Below are 17,755 nucleotides of genomic sequence, written 5' to 3' on the forward strand. Positions count from 1 at the left end.
CACTTTTTTTTCACAACTTCTGACTAATTATAATTATTTTACAAAAATGGAATAATAATATAACTGTGTTGGTCAGCTGTGTGTAAAATAATTAGCAGATGTTTCGTATAATTTAATAATCTTAAGGATTTTTTTTTGTTTTTACGCATATTTACAAACTTTACAGATTATTTAATTATAGATTTTTATTGATATTTGAATGTTATATAATTTTATGAATTTTTGATGGCGTATTTCTTATTTATATTTATTTTTAATTTGTATTAATGATTATAAATTGTTTTTAAACAATAAAAGGCATGTTCCTCCAATACACATGGTAAAAGTGCCATGTGTATTGCAGGGACAAAGCAGTCCATTACATTAGACGATGGGATATGAATTAAACACTGTGATGAAAACAAGTAACTGGGCATGAAGATAACTTGAGATAATGCTATAAAAGACAGAAACATACAGCGTAGAAAAGCCATATCCATGATGAACGGCATGACTTGATTTATGAAAATGACTTCATGTTCATAAAAGTAGTTTTAGTCATTGCCATTCTGCTTTTTTAGTCTGTTTAATGAAGTATATAAAACCGGAAAAATCCCTCAGGAATGGTTGGTGTCCACCTGTGTAACAATACCAAAAACAATATATGCCAAAGATTGTTCGGACTATAGGACAATATCACTAATGGTAGGGGAGCCCAAGCGGGGATTTTTGCAGTAACTCGAGCGCGTCAGATTATCATATGGGGAGAACCCTGGTACCCTGTAGATGTACCTCTACCATATATTGGCTCAAAACAAGGGGAGTTCGTTAAGGGGGGCTGAAAAAATTCTATCCTTAGAAAAACTCGAAATTGTCAGATTAAGATAAGGTAAGTTAAGTACATGTAAAACAGTGTATATTTCAAAAATCTGAAGATTTGGGCGGGGCGTAAGGAAATTATGTGAGTCACAAAGTTTCACAAGAAAAAAGCGAATATTTCGCGAAATGTACGATAGATCTAAAAACTAAAAAATACGTCCTCAATATTTGTCAAAAATCTATCGAATAATACCAAACACGACGGCCCACGGAGAGGGGTGAGGGGTAAATTTAAAATTTTAAATACGAATTCCGCAATATTTCGCGAAATGAACATCAGATCGAAAATCTGAAAAATACACTTATTCAATATCTTTAAAAAATCTATCGATTGGCACCAAACATGACCCCCCCCCCCACGGATGTGGGCTGGGGGGTTATTTTAAAATTTTAAATAGGAGCCCCCATTTTTTATTGCAGTAAATAACTTTTATTTGAAACATTTTTTCGAATCATGGATAGATGGCGCTATAATCGGAAAAAACGATTGTTGGAAATGGAAAATTAAATTAAAAATGGAAAGTCCCCACTAAAATGAAGAACTTTACTTAACTTTTTTTGGTTTTAGAACCTACTCTTAACAACCCAATAGGTCCCCAAAGCGCTCGAGTGACTGCACATTTAGCATAATTTCCAACCCTACTATAATAAGTCATACCCTCAAAATATTTCTAAAGGTGATTCATGGAAGATTATACAAAAAGCTAGAATATGATATGGATGATAACCAATTTGGGTTCCGCAAAGGACTTGGAACAAGAGAGGCATTGTTTGCGTTTAATGTCCTCTCTCAAAGATGCTTAGATATGAACCTGGATATGTATTCCTGTTTCATCGGCTTAGAAAAAGCGTTCGACAGGGTCCGACATGAAAAACTAATAGAATTATTGAAAAACAGAGATATAGACAGACGAGATTTACGAATTATCATCAATCTGTATTAGAATCAAAAGACTTCTTCTATCATAAAGATAGAAGAACAAGAATCCGAGAATATTGATATAAAGAGAGGAGTAAGGCAGGGTTGTGTTCTGTCGCCGCTACTGTTTAACCTGTACAGTGAAGCCATATTTCAGGAAGCGATAGCGGAGCTAAGTGATGGAATCTCTATCAACGGAAGAATAGTAAATAACATAAGATTCGCTGATGACACCGTTATAATGGAATACACCCTGAAATCACTACAAGAATTTCTAAATAGAATTAACGATTATTGCATGCGATATGGACTAAAAATAAACAAGAAAATAACTAAATTTATGATTGTCTCAAAAACAGAACATGGAAATGAAAGGTTAATGATCGAGCATAGCCAAATAGAAAAAGTAAAGATATACAAATATCTGGGAACCTGGGTTGATGACAAAAATGACAAAAGCAAAGAAATTAAAGTCCGAATTGAAACTGCAAGGCAAGCATTTATAAAAATGAAGACACTGCTTACAAACAAAGACCTTCAGTTGCCTCTCAGATTGAGGGCTCCAACATGATACATATTTTCTATATTTCTATCGGAATGGAAGCTTGGACATTGAAGAGACAACACATGAGAAGAATAGAAGCGTTCGAAATGTGGTGTTACAGAAGAATATTGAAACTTCAGTGGGTTCAAAGGATTACCAATGTTGAAGTGCTACGACGTTTAAATAAGGAGTTAGAAATTGTGAAGAGTATAAAAACTAGAAAACTGGAATATTTGGGTCACATTACCAGAGGAGAAAAATACGAGTTGCTGAAAATTATTATGCAAGGAAGGATCTAAGGAAGAAGAAGCATAGGAAGAAGACGCATCTCCTGGTTGAGGAACCTTTAGAGAGTGGTTTAACTGTAGTTCATTACAACTGTTCAGAGCAGCAGCCAACAAAATGACCATAGTCATTATGATATCCAACCTCCGATAGGAGAGGGAACTTTAAGAAGAAAAAGATTCTGCGTTTTATTTCTATATCTAGATCTATTTAGTTGGTCCGTTATGACAGTTTTCAAATATGTCATTTTGTGAACATTTTTACAATTTGGACTCCGTTTAATTGAAACGCTGCATCTGGATGTGAATGGCGACTAAAAACTAAAAATTTAGTTTTAAGTTTCTTTTAATGCCCATTTCCTCTTCTACGTCGTGAATACGATCAAGAATAATTTGGAGACGTTCAATATTTTCTGTACATTAAGTAGTTCCCCGTTGATTTTTATTCCATATCGTTGTCTCTCAAGTGCCTTTTTAAATAACTGGTGCGAATAAACATTGAAAAATCATCATCATCACGTAGCACTACAACCCTGGGTGGGTCCTGGGTGACTGTACAACTTTCTTCCAATTTGTTCGGTCAATTGAAAACACCCTAATATGTCTATGTAGATTTTGGCGTTCGATCCGACCATCACTTGTGACATCGTTGCCGTATCCTCTATTTTTTTATATTATCACGTTACAATTTTTGTGATATTATACACGAGCGTGACACCCTCAAAAAGCGCTTAGTTTTCGAGATACTGACCACAGAGGGATGAATGGCTAATTTTATTCATACTTTATATTTTCGAGGGTGCTGAAAACGAAAATGAAGTTTATTTTGAATTTTATGTGGGGGAACATTGTCAAAATCGCAATTTTAACCTAAAAATAGAAAAAAGAAATCACGTTTTTTTGCGTTTACCTCGCTACAACTCTGTTCCATTTTAATATTTTTTTCTGAAATTTTTACACTATATAGCTGTAACATTTCTGAAGACAAAGGTATCTGCCTCAAGTTTTTATTCTTATCATGATAAAGGTTATACATTTTTCAAAGAAAAAGGTGCGGATTTGTGCATTGCAAAGTTTAATCGCAAAAGTTGTGTGACGAAGTTTAAAATTTAGCTTCTCAATCACGTTTATTTTAAAGTAAAGAGTACAAATAAGTTTTCTGGTAAGTTTTAGATCAAAATGTTTTATAGAAAAAAAATAGTGCAACTTCTAATGTCAACATTATAAATCCCCAATATAACGCTTCTTTTTTGAGGGACAGACAATCTAGGTCTAATTTCTCACATTTAGTACTACCCTTGGATTATAAGCTTTTATTTGACACCTCATTTGTCATTTTACCTAGTATAATGACGGAGAAGTAAACGTTACTATTATATTATTCTTGTAGGTACATTTAACATTGATTGATATTATGAAAGAAATATATAGAAAACAGCATGGCAACACTGTAACGCACAAACATAAAAATTCAGCCACATTCAGCTGTGCGTTACATAGGGTGCTTTAATATCCAAGATGTCCCAAAATGCAACCTTGTTTGATTTCTCTTTGTATGGAGATTTCCTCAGTGTAATTATCTCCAATTTTATGATTGCAGTTTGATTCCAGTATAAATTTTTAATGACACGAATATCTTTGTAATCTATTCCTATATTTTTTAGTATTTGCAGTAGATAATTTTAATGCTGTACTTTATCGAATGCCTTTTCTAAGTCTACGAAGCATGCAAATACATCTTTTTTAATCACGGCACTTTTGTAACAGGATAATGAGAGCAAAAAGTGCCTCTCTGGTCCTCATAATATTTTTAAAACCAATACCCTATTATCATTCAATCTTTGCTTGTTCACTTCTGGACATAGATCTCCCTTACAATTTTTCATTTGTTTCGATCTTGTACCTCTTGCATCCAATTGCAATTCATATGACAACGTTTAATATCATCAGTCCAACGTGTTGGTGGACGACCCCTACATTGGTAGGCATGATCTCTTGGTCTACATTCCAGTATCTGCTTTGTCCATCTGTTATCTGTCATTTAAGCTACGTGAACTGTCCAGTTCTATTTCAGTGTTGCTATTCTCTCTACTGAATCCGCCACTCCTGATCTTTATCGTAGCTGGCGGTTTGTGATCTTTGCCCGTATTTATAGTCGAGTCTGAAGACCTTGTCGTGTCTCAAGACCGACCTTGAATAAAATTTGTGTGTAAACTAAACCCAAATTTTGTTCAAAGTCGGTTTCGAGACTCGATTATAAATACGGGCACTTGTCTCATAGTGAAACGCCCAATACAGCACCTTGAGACACACAGAACTTTTGAACTGTTCTCCTTGTCATGGTCAACGTTTCCGCTCCATAAGTCAACACTGGCAAAACCCACTGATTAAACTTTTTCTTTTAAGACATATTGGTATGCGAGACGATTTGAAAATATGGTTCAGCTTGCCAAAAGCTTCCACGTCAGTCTTATACAGTCATATGCGACGGAAAAGCTCAATGGATATTTATAAGTCATTACCTGGTCTATGGATTTTGTTCTTACGCATATATCTTCGCTGACTAAAAGATTTCTCATCATCTGAGTTTTAGATAATATACATATTTACTTTGTATCCCCCTTCTAGTCAGGAAAGGTAGAGCTGATTTGAAAGTTCTTTGGCCTCGTCTATCCATTAATCCTATCAGCTATTAGCACAATATCATCGTCAAACCTCAGATGACTAGGCTTTCCTCCGTTAATATACATATATGCCGTTGTCGGTCAGTTTTACCCTTTCACATATATATTTCAAAAGCATAGTGAACAGTTTCTGTGATATGGTGTCCCTCTGACGTACTCCATGTTCTCTCGAGAATTTAGAATTATTAGAATTAGAAATATGCTTACTCCATTAAAATGTTACATTTTTTAAACCATACCTTGCATTTGTTAGAGGAGTCAATTTTATTTCTTTAATGTGAAGGGGGAATCAGTAGAAGCTTGAGTTCAAGTTTTTGGGGTCGCCACCCTTGTCCCCCGGCCGCCATCTTGGAAATGGGGTGCAAAGGGGTTTCGCGCTATATCTCGTAAACTACCAACCCTACGAAAAATCTAATTAAACATAAAATGTAGCAAATTAAATTTTCTACAATTTTTTTTCTATTACTTTTTATCGTCAAGTGACTAACAAAAAAGATATAAACAAAAATATGTTAAAAAGTTTTAACAAGTTTCCTTTTGGAGGTTATAACTTTTTTTCAGTTCATTTTAAAATAAAATAACATTATAGCAATTTTGTAGAAGGTTTTTCAGCGAACAATTTCCACTATAAAGTTGTTTAATTCTGTTTATTTATATAGGTTTTACAGCTCTCCAAACTTGACCAGATTCTCGAATGCTCATAGGGATACAATAAAAAAAAGTTAGGCTTACTTTTCTATCTATACATATTTTTTATTCATACAATTTATTATGATTTTAACATTCCTATGCTATTATTAATCTGTTTTTGACCTTTCTTTCCACTATAAAACTTATAACCCTAAGCATATATAGAAAAGGTCCAAGAAGTTGTTTGCCGGTTCAGAAGAATGACGCAACCGCAAAATGCAAAATTCTTAAGAAGAGCAAAAAACGAATTTTTGATATCAAAATCATAAAGAATGATCAAAATTAGCCATTCACCACACCGTGGTCAGGATCTCGAGATACAAGCGTTTTTGGGGTGTGCCGCTTCTCTATGAAGTAACATACCTTTTTTCCTATTGTATATTTTGACTTAAAATTTTCCCAAAAACTTCTTCATGACTTATATTTTATTGTTGTGTTGGTTAAAATTACAGTCGAACCCGCTTATTAGAATACCGGTTATAGGAATATCCCACTTTAAGGAATTTGAGGTCCCGAAACTTTCCTACTAGCCACCAATGATCGGTTATTAGAATATCCCTGTTATAGGAATACTTTTGCTTGTCACGAAGGCTATTCCAATAAGCGGGTTCGACTGTATAAACTAAAAAATTTGTCACTCAACTTTTTTAAGTAAACATGAAACTAATGAAATATGATGACAAAATGTTTAAAAACTAACAACTCCTTTTTTAATGTGTTTAAACATTTTGGACAAATTCCATTGTTATTTACATACTTCAAAGATGACACAGTAAAATCTTCAAAAGGAAATATTTACAGCGACCAAGGATACAGCGAGGTAAATTTGAAAAATCATCTAAACTGATTTTCGGCATTTTTGTATAAAATTTGATTTTTGAACATGTTCCACCAAATCTAGATAAAAATAAACTTCATATTCGGATTCAGCGACCTCGAAAACATAAAAATAGACCAACATTAATAGTCCTGTCGCCAGGGGGGGTACAACGGCCTCCTTTATTCAGATGGACTTACCCAAGTTTTTTTCATGTATTTTGACCCGTAGAATACGAATTTTTTGGGTAACAGTTGATCCGGATGTCGATAAGATTGTTATTGACCAAGAACTTGAGGAATTACATAACAGAGGTTTCTCACAAAACAAAACATTTTTTTGTATTTTTTGGGTCATTCTAAGTAAAAAATGTTCTAACAAGTTTTCCCGTAGGATGTTCAGTTTTCGAGATAAACGCGGTTGAACTTTCAAAAAATCGAAAAACTGCAATGTTTAAACCCGAATAACTTTTGATTAAAAAATAAAATAGCAATTCTGCTTAGCGCCTTTGAAAGTTCAAGTCAAATTATATCGGTTTTGATTATTTGCATTGCTAAAAATTTATTGTGTTATTGTTAAACAAAGCTACAAACACCTAGTGCGTGAGTGATGTTTTCTATGATTTCTCATTTAAAAGCTAACGAGTAGGTAGAATAGGTACTAGTGCAATCGAGGCTATTTCTACGTAGCATGCGTTAAAATGCATGTAAAGGCACGGGAAACACTATGTGTTTATAGCTTTGTTAAACAATAAAAAAATAAATTTTTAGCAATGCAAATAATTAAAACCGATATAATTTGACTTAAACTTTCAAATGCGGTAAGCAGACTGGCTATTTTATGTTTTAATCAAAAGTTATTCGGGTTCAAAAATTGCAATTTTTCGATTTTTTGAAAGTTCAACCGCGGTTATCTCAAAAACTAGCCATCCTACGAAAAAAATTGTAGAAACATATTTTGCTTAGAATGACCCAAAAAATACCAAAAAATGTTTTGTTTTGCGAGAGATCGCGGTTATGTAATTCCTCAAGTTCTTGGTCAATAACAATCTTATCGACATTCGGATCAACTGTTACCCAAAAAATTCGTATTCTACGGGTCAAAATACATGAAAAAGACTTGGGTAAGTCCATCTGAATAAAGGAGGCCGTTGTACCCCCCCTGGCGACAGGACTATAAGGTCATTTACCTTAAATTTGATTTTCGTGGTCGGCATAACGATTGCTGCCGCTCGACTAATATTATAGATAGAAAAGTATTTTTTTTTATTGTATTCGTATGAGAATTCGAGAATCTAGTCAAGATTGGAGCGCTGTAAAACCTAGATAATAAATAAAATTAAACAACTTTATAGTGAAAATTATTATTCATTGAAAAATCCTCTACAAAATCGCTATGATGTTATTTTATTGTGAAATGAACGGAAAAAAAGTTATAACCTCCAAAAGAAAACTTCTTACAAAATTTTCTCATATTTTTGTGTATAACTGTTTTGGTGGTCACTTGACGATAAAAAGTAATACATATAAAATTGTAGAAAATTTAATTTTCTACATTTTAGGTATAATGGAATTTTCTGTAGGTTTGCTAGTTTAGGAGATACAGCGCGAAAGCCCTTTGCACCCCTTTTTCCAATATGGCGGCCGGGGGACAAGGGTGGCGACTCCAAAAACTTGAACGTAAGCTTCTACTGAACCCCCCTACACATTAAAAAAATAAAATTGACTCCTCTAAGAAATGCAACCTAAATGTAACATTTTAATAGACTAGCTTTTTTGTCATGAAAACAATTGTACAATTTTATCGACAAATCTTATGAAAAGTCAAGAAATCAAAACAATAACAATACAATTATTTACTAAAATTACATAAATCGTCAATTAAATAAAAAAAATATAATAATAATGAAGTAAAGAGAAACAATAAATTGCAGAATTTAAAAATTTAAATAAATTACAAACTGCATAGTCTACCTAAGTAACTAATAAATTTTAAAGTTTGGCTGCTGGGCACTGCAATTTCTTAGTTATTGATTAAAAAAATCTTCTACTGAATAATATCGTCTTTCAGATAGGTAGGCTTTTGTCATTTTACGGAATTTAGAGATAGATGTTGCAGATTAAGTTGAAGAGGGAGATGGTTGTACAGTTTTTTTGCGGAATATACTTAATACAGATTTCTAACAATAAAACATTGAAAACGTTTGTTTTCTATACTTCCACAAAATTTATTATAGAAAACAAACGTTTTCAGTGTTTTATTGTTACATAAAATGAACTTCCATCAAGTAACGTTCGAATTCATCAATTATATAGATTTCTTTACTAACTCAGAGAACGGGGTCGCTTAGTAGACGTCAAAGGTAAAATTTCTTGTGAAATAGTCATGATTCGGTCTTGCTGGAAAGACATGTAGATGTTTACGAATTAAGCAAACACTTTCTAAAATATATAAATAAGGAAGAATTAAAATCCTGTGATCTTTGAAGTAGCTTCTGCAATGTGTTATTCTTCTGAGGCTAAACAGATATCGTGTTGCTCTTTTTTGTAATTTGAAAATAACATCGGATTGGGCAACTGTACCAGAACCCAAAAAAGGAAAACTATGCCGAAGATGTGACTCGAACAAAGAAAAATATGTTATTTTGGAAGATGCTAAATAGAGTTTCTTCGAAACAGATCTTATAGCATAGCAAGCTGAAGATAATTTCTTCCTTAATACATCGATATGAAGGGACCATTTAAGGTTGCTGTCTAAAAAAATACCAAGAAATTTTACAGAATCAACGTTACTGATCTGGCTGTTTTTAAGGAGTAAGGGTTGAAGATCTTCTTTATAAGATAATGCTACTGTTTTGTCTACGTTAAACGAGAGCACATTAGAGTCGGACCAGGTTTTTATTGTAAGTAGATCAGAAGTTATAGTAGCGTGAAGAATTGCAATATTTGGGTTGCTCCAAGTGATACTGGTATCATCAGCAAAAAGAAAAATATTTCCATCGATTTTTAAACTAGTGATCTCATTAATAAAGATAAGGGAAAGTAGAGGACCCAATACTGAACCTTGAGGTACCCCACATACAAGAGTCTGTCTCATTTGCTCGAACCAGTTGTTTCCTATCATTCCAATCCAAGATTGGAACAAATTAAAAAAAGTACCTCGAATTCCGTAGAAATTTAGTTTTTTTTATCAAAATGTCGTTATTTACACAGTCAAAAGCTTTGGGGAAGTCACAAAAAATGGTGGCAGTGCGAAGATTATTATTCAGTGCTTGGTAAACATCATGTAGTACAAAAAAACATGGCATCACTGGTACATTTATTATTTAAAAAGCCGAACTGATTTTGTGATAAATGTTGTTTTCAATGAGAAAGGACATAAGTCGAGCTTTTATGAGTTTCTCAATAATTTTGGAAAGTACGCGTAGTAGTGCAATAGGTCGATAATTTGCAGGTATTAGATCTTTCACCAACCTTATGAAGAGGAATAATGATGGCTGTCTTTAGGCACTCTGGAAATTTACCTTTCTCAAAACATTACCTTCCAACACATTTTCTGGGAGATTTGAAAAAAAATTTATCGATAGACCATCAGTACTACAGGAAGATTTGCTTTTAATACTATTGATTGTTAGGATCATTTCAGATTTACCAACTGGTTTTATAAAGAATGAATTCGAGACCTTTCTTGAACTAGGGAGATAGGAAATAGAATTTTGTTGCGGCAAAATAGTTGATGTAATATTTTTACTCACATTAACAAAGTATTCATTTAGAAAACATTTGAGAAGTGTGTATTTTATTTCGAAGATCGTTTATTATGGACCAAGTTTCTTTTGCAACACTGTTAGACCTTCCCAGCCGGTTTTGATAGTACACTTTTTTAGCTGATTTTATAAGTTTAAGATAGGTTGCAATGTACTTGGTGATATATTCAGCGACAGAGACGTTGGTCGTAAATTTCTTGATGTAGAGTAGTGAACGCATATTCTTAGCTGATATTCGAATACCGTTGGTAGTCCAGGGTTTACAATGTTTTGGCTTAATTTTAATTAAGGGAAATGCTTTATTGAAGATACAGACAAGCTTATCTAAAAAAAATCACGGAAATTATAGTCCACGTCCAAAGAAGGAAATTCCCATTCAGATGTTATGCATAAATTTTTAAATTTACGAAAGTTTTAGGGGGGGGGGAAATTCTACCTAAACGTCGGGTTTTCGAGGAGGGTTTGCTGAAGATATTAAAACTTCGTATAAATTGATACATGATCAGATAGTTCAATTAATTGTCGAGCGGACAACAATGGGTGAGAAATATGAGACAATATAATTAATTATGGTGGATGAAGTTTATGTAATCCTTGTAGGAGAATCAACGTGGATTGTTAGACCATACGATTCAAATATGTTGACCAAGGATTTTTGTGTAGCACAAGCAGCAGCATAATCAATGTTGAAGTCCCCGCATAAAATTTTTCTGCTTTTATGGGGAGGTCATCTAGCAAATTTAGCAGGTTCTGAAAAAATAGTTCCACTGAAGAGACTGAAGAGGTGATCTATAAATGCAAATAATATAAAGATTAAGATTCTTATTGTAAACTAAGGAAAACTCAAAGAAGGATTCACTTAACAGAAAGTCACATTTTGTTACCAAAGAAAAATCATTACTTGTAGAAAGAATTAGAGTGCCCACATGAGCTGAGCTTGGACGATACCTAGCAATTATGATCTATTTTTCTATAAAAAAAGGCTCGTTGACTTCAAGCCAGTGCTCTGTAACCGCAACTACCGGGGGAAATCCTAATTCCTCTAGAAACAAAAATAATTAATCAGTTTTGTATTTTATAGAAGGAATACTAATCAGAACCATGCTAAAGTTGTTATCCATAAATAATTTAAGGATTATAGTCCCTCGGAACACGTCGTGATGTTTAAAAATTTCGTTTAGGAGAGACAGCGGAATAGTAATTCCGGTGACATTCCCTTGATTTTTGTAAATGGATAATTTTTTCAGGAGTGAGAAAGGACCTAAAAGCAGCAAGATCAGCTTCCACCTCGTCTGGACCAATTCCATAGACTTTGTTAAATTCTAGAAGGAATTTTTCGTAGATCTTCAGTCTTCTGAGTTTAACAATCACCCACTCTAACATTAGTCTGAAAAAATTGTAATTTATTTTCTAATAGTTTCGTAATTTTGTAAATAGATTATGAATATGGGAAAGTAGACTTATGGACCTCTAGTTTCTGAGGTTGATAGCATCACCTGTTTTATGAAGTATGATAACTACTAATAATACCCTATAATGATTTTAAAATCTTAAAATTTATACTTCTAAACGTACATCTCATATAAAAAATACTAATGGACCACAGAACTTTATTAATTACCTTACGTATGTGATAAAGATCTAAATAAATCGTGTATAGTGTATTGCGATTAGTTACACAATTTTTTGTAAAGAAAAGGCTGGTTAACTGAAGTTTCAACAATTAGTCTGAATTTAAAGATAGCATCTCCTCATTTTTATTTCATTAGATTCACAGATACGAGGTATATTGGTAATCAAACAAATCGTTATATTTAGGTTAAATCGAATTCGTATTCAAGTTCTGATTGTAGAATGTAAAAGCATATAATTGGGTCTTTAGATTGGGCAATATCTTTGAACCAACATGTTTTTAATATAACAAAATAATAAGCCAACACATTAATTATAAAAATCCTTCCACGTTCCATTCTACTTGACTTCAAATTCGTAAAAGAAGAAATTGCATAGGTAATGTATAGTTATGTTATGTTATAGAGCTCGGGAAATATGCAAAATGCATATTAAGTGCATATTTGCATATTTTGGATAAATTTTATACGTGCACATCCATTTATTAAAACTGAATATTTTCAGTTATTTATTTAAAAACCGCTTTAAAACATGCATTTTTTCACGAAAAATCAAATTCTTTAATCTTTAATAACTTAAAAAGTTTTTTTTATTTTAATAACTTTATATAATAAATTTTCCTTAGAATTTGTCCCTCTATCTACATATTTGTGGGGTTATTTTTAATAAAGTAATTTCACCCCCGAAAATGAGTCCCCAGGCCACAGTATAAAGAGGGACAGTAGAAGCACTCTCCGAAAAATTGGAAGTAAAATCTGTAGTCGCGCATGGTGACCACGAAATGTTGACAGTCGCTTTTGCCCCACTCTCGCATTACTATTCGTATGGAAACGTACGGCTTTTAACAGGGAAAACCCGCATCCACCACTGGTGAATTACCAATTGCGTACCGCCGGTATTACTTCCTGAGATCAAAGCGCCGACAGAAGAGTGATTTTACTGTGGAACCTCTATATACTGTTCCCAGGGTAAAAAGCGCAAGTTGGCACCATGTCACTCTTGTTTATTGAGGTATAGTCTTACTTTTTATCAATTTTTGTGAACATCGATGAAGGTTGACCGAAATTTAAGGTAATAGTTGATTTTTACCTTCAGTGACGGCACTATTTTGCAAGCTCATAAATTAGTAAACCATATGTAGTCACAAAATAATTAATTTTTTTAATTTTAAGTACAATTCTCTTTTAAGCCGGGAAGATGGGAGGTTTTCTCCGGGAAGAAAGGGTTGTAGCTCAATAATCGAAATGCGCGTATTTTGAAAGTTTATTCTTAGAATTTATACGCTATACAAATTATATCCTCAATACGATATATTTTAATTTTTCTCGACATTTTTCTCTTCAGTTGAATCAATTAAAGGGTTGTTCGAGGCCTAAATTAATAAGCTCAAAAATCTAAACTGTATCACTTCGAAATCTCATAAATAGCTCGTAATTTCACCGCAAAGATCTATTCAATATATCTACTTTTAAGTAGTGGGAGGGGGCTGCGTCAGCCACCAGAAAAATACTGAATTCCTGACCAGTGTAACGAGCCCGAAATTTTTAATCTACGATATATGAAAGCTCATAAATAGCTCGTAATTTGGTGCTATTTGTATTTTAATCTCTACAAGGTGGGGGGGTCAGCTCAACATGGGTGAAATAGAAACAAGTTTTTCCGCGTATAAACAATTATTATCAGATGGACGACACAGTTTTTCTCTAGAAAATTTAGAAAATCATTTAATAATATAGAGTTTTAACTTTAATAACAATATAATAAAGAATGATGATGGTGATAATGAATATAAAGAATACATGAATATAATGATGTAGAAATTTCAAAAAATATTTTTCTAACTTTTGGATAATAGTATATTACTTTATGAGGCGGAGAAGCATGACTTTTCTTTTCCCGATATTACGCGCCGAACGAAGTGAGGCGCGTAATAGAGGGCAAGTCAAGAAAAGTCGCTTCTTTGCCGAATAAAGTATACTATTTTTTCTTCAAACATAGCAATTTTCAACCATAAATAGTACAATTCATACGCTATTTTTACTCGAAATTAACTGTGACAACTATCAAAGTCGTCTAGATGTTAGAAATTAAAATAATTAAGTCGTCGGAATGATTGCTGAAAGTTGTGCTCGACCATCAGTATCATCAACAATTACCAATGCGTATCAAGAGTCGGGAACATTTTTGCACGGTTTCAATTTTGAAAATGCCTCATTAACTAATTGTACTTTTAATATTACTATAAATAAAAATGATGTTTAATTGTTGTTAATGACATTTGTATTGTTGCTTTGTGACATGTTTCATATTGTTGCCATGACAACATTTTTCCCTCCGCCGTAAAGAAATGGGAAAAAAAACTGCTGCCGGCGGAGACATCAAACTTTGACAGGATCAAGTTAGATAAGTAATCTCATCATTATTTGACGTTTGAAGAAAAAATAAATTAAATACTTTCAGTATAAATATTGCTGCGTTTTTTATTTGTATGCATTAAATGCATAAAAGCATATTTTAGTGTATATTTAAACGGTTTTTTATGCATATTTGCATGTATATTTTAGGGATTTTTAAGTGCATATTTCCCGAGCTCTACATGTATAATGTCGTAACATCGTAACATGTCATTCATAGAATTTCAGCCTAATATTGGGCTATGTCGGTTCCATCTTTGTTGGCAAGCCACAAATCTTCGAAGGTAAGGTTCTGCAAGCAAACTAAGAGAATCGTTAATATTCAGCTCAGCTGGGTGCTATTTTTCAAGATGTGAAATTCTATTAACAAGGGATCTACCTGTTTTATGGAATGGTCCATTGTTTTTTTAAGTACATATTTCCATCATAAATTTAATCCGTCCTGGTTCCGAGGCAGTTTCGGTTCTGTGAGCCACATCTACCTCCAGGCAGGGGGCTAACCTAACCTGGTGGCCCCTCCTCTTTATCTGCTTGAGACCGGCAACATGACACTGAGCTACCCAATCCACCCAATATCATGCAGGCAAAATTGAATGAAGCAAAAAGGATACCGGCAAACATTGTGTAAGTCATAAAACATATGAAAAATAACAACATGGCAAAAATTAAACAAACGACATCACTACGGCCAACATACCAACACCAGGGAGAATCAGTCAGGGAGACAGCCTGAGCCCATTTCTATTCAATATGTTGATGGATGAAATAACAGAAGATGTGAAATCGCTACAACTAGAATATATACTCGGTCACAGTAGAATTAGTATAGTGTGCTATGCGGATAATGCAGCTCTGATTGCAGAGGATGAGGATGACCTACAAAGACAGCTTTATCGATTCTACTAAGCATGTCGACGACTGAACTTGAACATATCCACGCAGAAAACAAAATGCATTACCATTGCGAAAAATCCAATTAGATGCAAGCTCGTGGTAGAGGGGAAATCCATAGAAGAGCTAAACCAGTTCAAATATCTAGGTGTAGATTTATCAAGTTATCATGACTCAGCCAGAGACCTATGAGGACAAATAAACAAGGCCGCAGTCATGTTCAGGCTTTTGGCGAATGGATTTAGTGTCCGCAGTCATATAAACCCAAATAAACAACAAACAAATGTTCAGGCGTTTGAGAGATGCGGTATATAATAATTTACAGCAAAGTTAGAATTTATATAAAACTTGCATCAGACCTGTTATGAATCAAGAGAAGACACCAATAAAACCAAAAGCATGCTACGAATATCCGAAATGAACACACTAAGAGCAGCTGCAGGGAAGACAAGAAGGGATAGAATACGAAACAACATGATTAGGGAATAATGTGGCGTGCAAGATGTAGTAAGGTGGGTAGTAATGGACAAAGACGAAGAGAATGGTTCAATCATGTAATAGTCTAAGATCCGAATAGGAGGTCAAAATGTACCCATCTGCTTGCCGGATGAAACATTTTTTTTATTAAATTTCATACATAGACAAATATTTCTAGCATGGGTTGCCTATCAAAATCGTGTCATAGCTTAAGGGGGCCCTTATCGTGCCCTTAAGGATGCCGTGCCTTATCGAGCCCTAATCGTGCCCTTAAGGGGCACTATTAGGGCTCAATATTCCAAATACATTTTTTTAAAGTATGGTAGAATTATTTTTATTTTTAAATAAAATAGGCATATTCAGTACAATTCAGAGATTACTCAAGAAAAAATTCAAGGAAAAATACTGAAATATAAGCAAACGGTGGCAAATTTTTAAAAGACACCTCAAAATATAATGAACTTTTCAGTGGACATCAGGACTCATCATTGAATAATGGTAAACAAAAAATTCAAAAAGATTTTATTGGCTTATGAGTTTCTCGAGGTAACGCTCTCAAGTTTTTTAGTTTTATCTAATTTTGACTTTTTGATACCACTCAGAAATCAAAACAACTCGATTTTTTTAAGATTTTTCTAATCATTTTGACGTTCTATTGATAAAATATCAATTTCTTACTTCGGATACTTTGACAATAATCGTGTAGATGGCGCTAAGATTACAATAGATTATTTATAATTAGATATTACGGAACATTAAAAAAACTTAAATTCAGTATTTAGAACGTAAGTATATTTAAGGTAAAAATATATACCACAGCTTTGACCAACTAATATTGTTTATAATTAATGTTTTTAATTTTAATTTTAAATTAATCACTTTGACATTTATGTCAAATTTCCAGTAAACGTTTACAAACTTGGCACTACTGGCGTTCGCGAATTTGTAAATATTATATCCCCTCTACGTACGAGCTCACAGCGTATAGAAAATATTTACAACATTCCAGGTTGGTCGGTCAAGTAGCTTTTGAGCTGCAATGTCTACAGCCTTTGAAAAAAGGAGTTTTGAGGAAAACGAGTTTAAAGTACTGTCAACTTTTATTTTCAATTTCTTTTTTGTCTTTCAAATCGTAAAATTTACAAAAGAAAATAAAAACAGCTGTTGACCGTTGTTTACTACGTTCAAGGGTGCTGGCGCGACCTGCTGCAAATCGAATCGAAGCTAATAAGGCTATTTAACACTATCTCCCTACCTTCGAGTCGTTTTATAGCAAGTTCGTTCCAACGCGCTTGAGAGTAGTGAGAAACGGTCAATAGCTGTTCTTATTTTCTGTTGTAAATAACTCCGCGATTTAAAAATATATTTCGGTGTGCATCACTTTACTATTTGACAGACAAAAAAGAAATTGAAAATAAAAGTTGACAATACTTTAAACGCGTTTTTCTCAAAACTGCTTTTCTCACGCTGTAGACATTGTAACTCAAAAACTACTTGACCAACTCACCTGGAATTTGGTATATATTTTCTTTAGACATTCCTTGCGGTAACGCTTTTAAGATATTTTTGTTTAATGTTAACTTTTTGTTTAACAATAATAAATATATTGATTTTTACCCTTTTTTGCAAAAAAATTCTTTGTTTAGATTTCTGACTGATATCAAAATGTCAAAATTAGATAAAACTCATAAGCTAATAAAATCTTTATGAATTTTTGGTTTACCATGATTCAGTGATGATTTCTGATGTCCACCGAAAAATTCATTATATTTTGAGGTG

The sequence above is a fragment of the Diabrotica virgifera genome, chromosome 8 (assembly GCF_917563875.1).
Source record: "Diabrotica virgifera virgifera chromosome 8, PGI_DIABVI_V3a".
In the NCBI taxonomy this organism is placed as follows: domain Eukaryota; kingdom Metazoa; phylum Arthropoda; class Insecta; order Coleoptera; family Chrysomelidae; genus Diabrotica; species Diabrotica virgifera.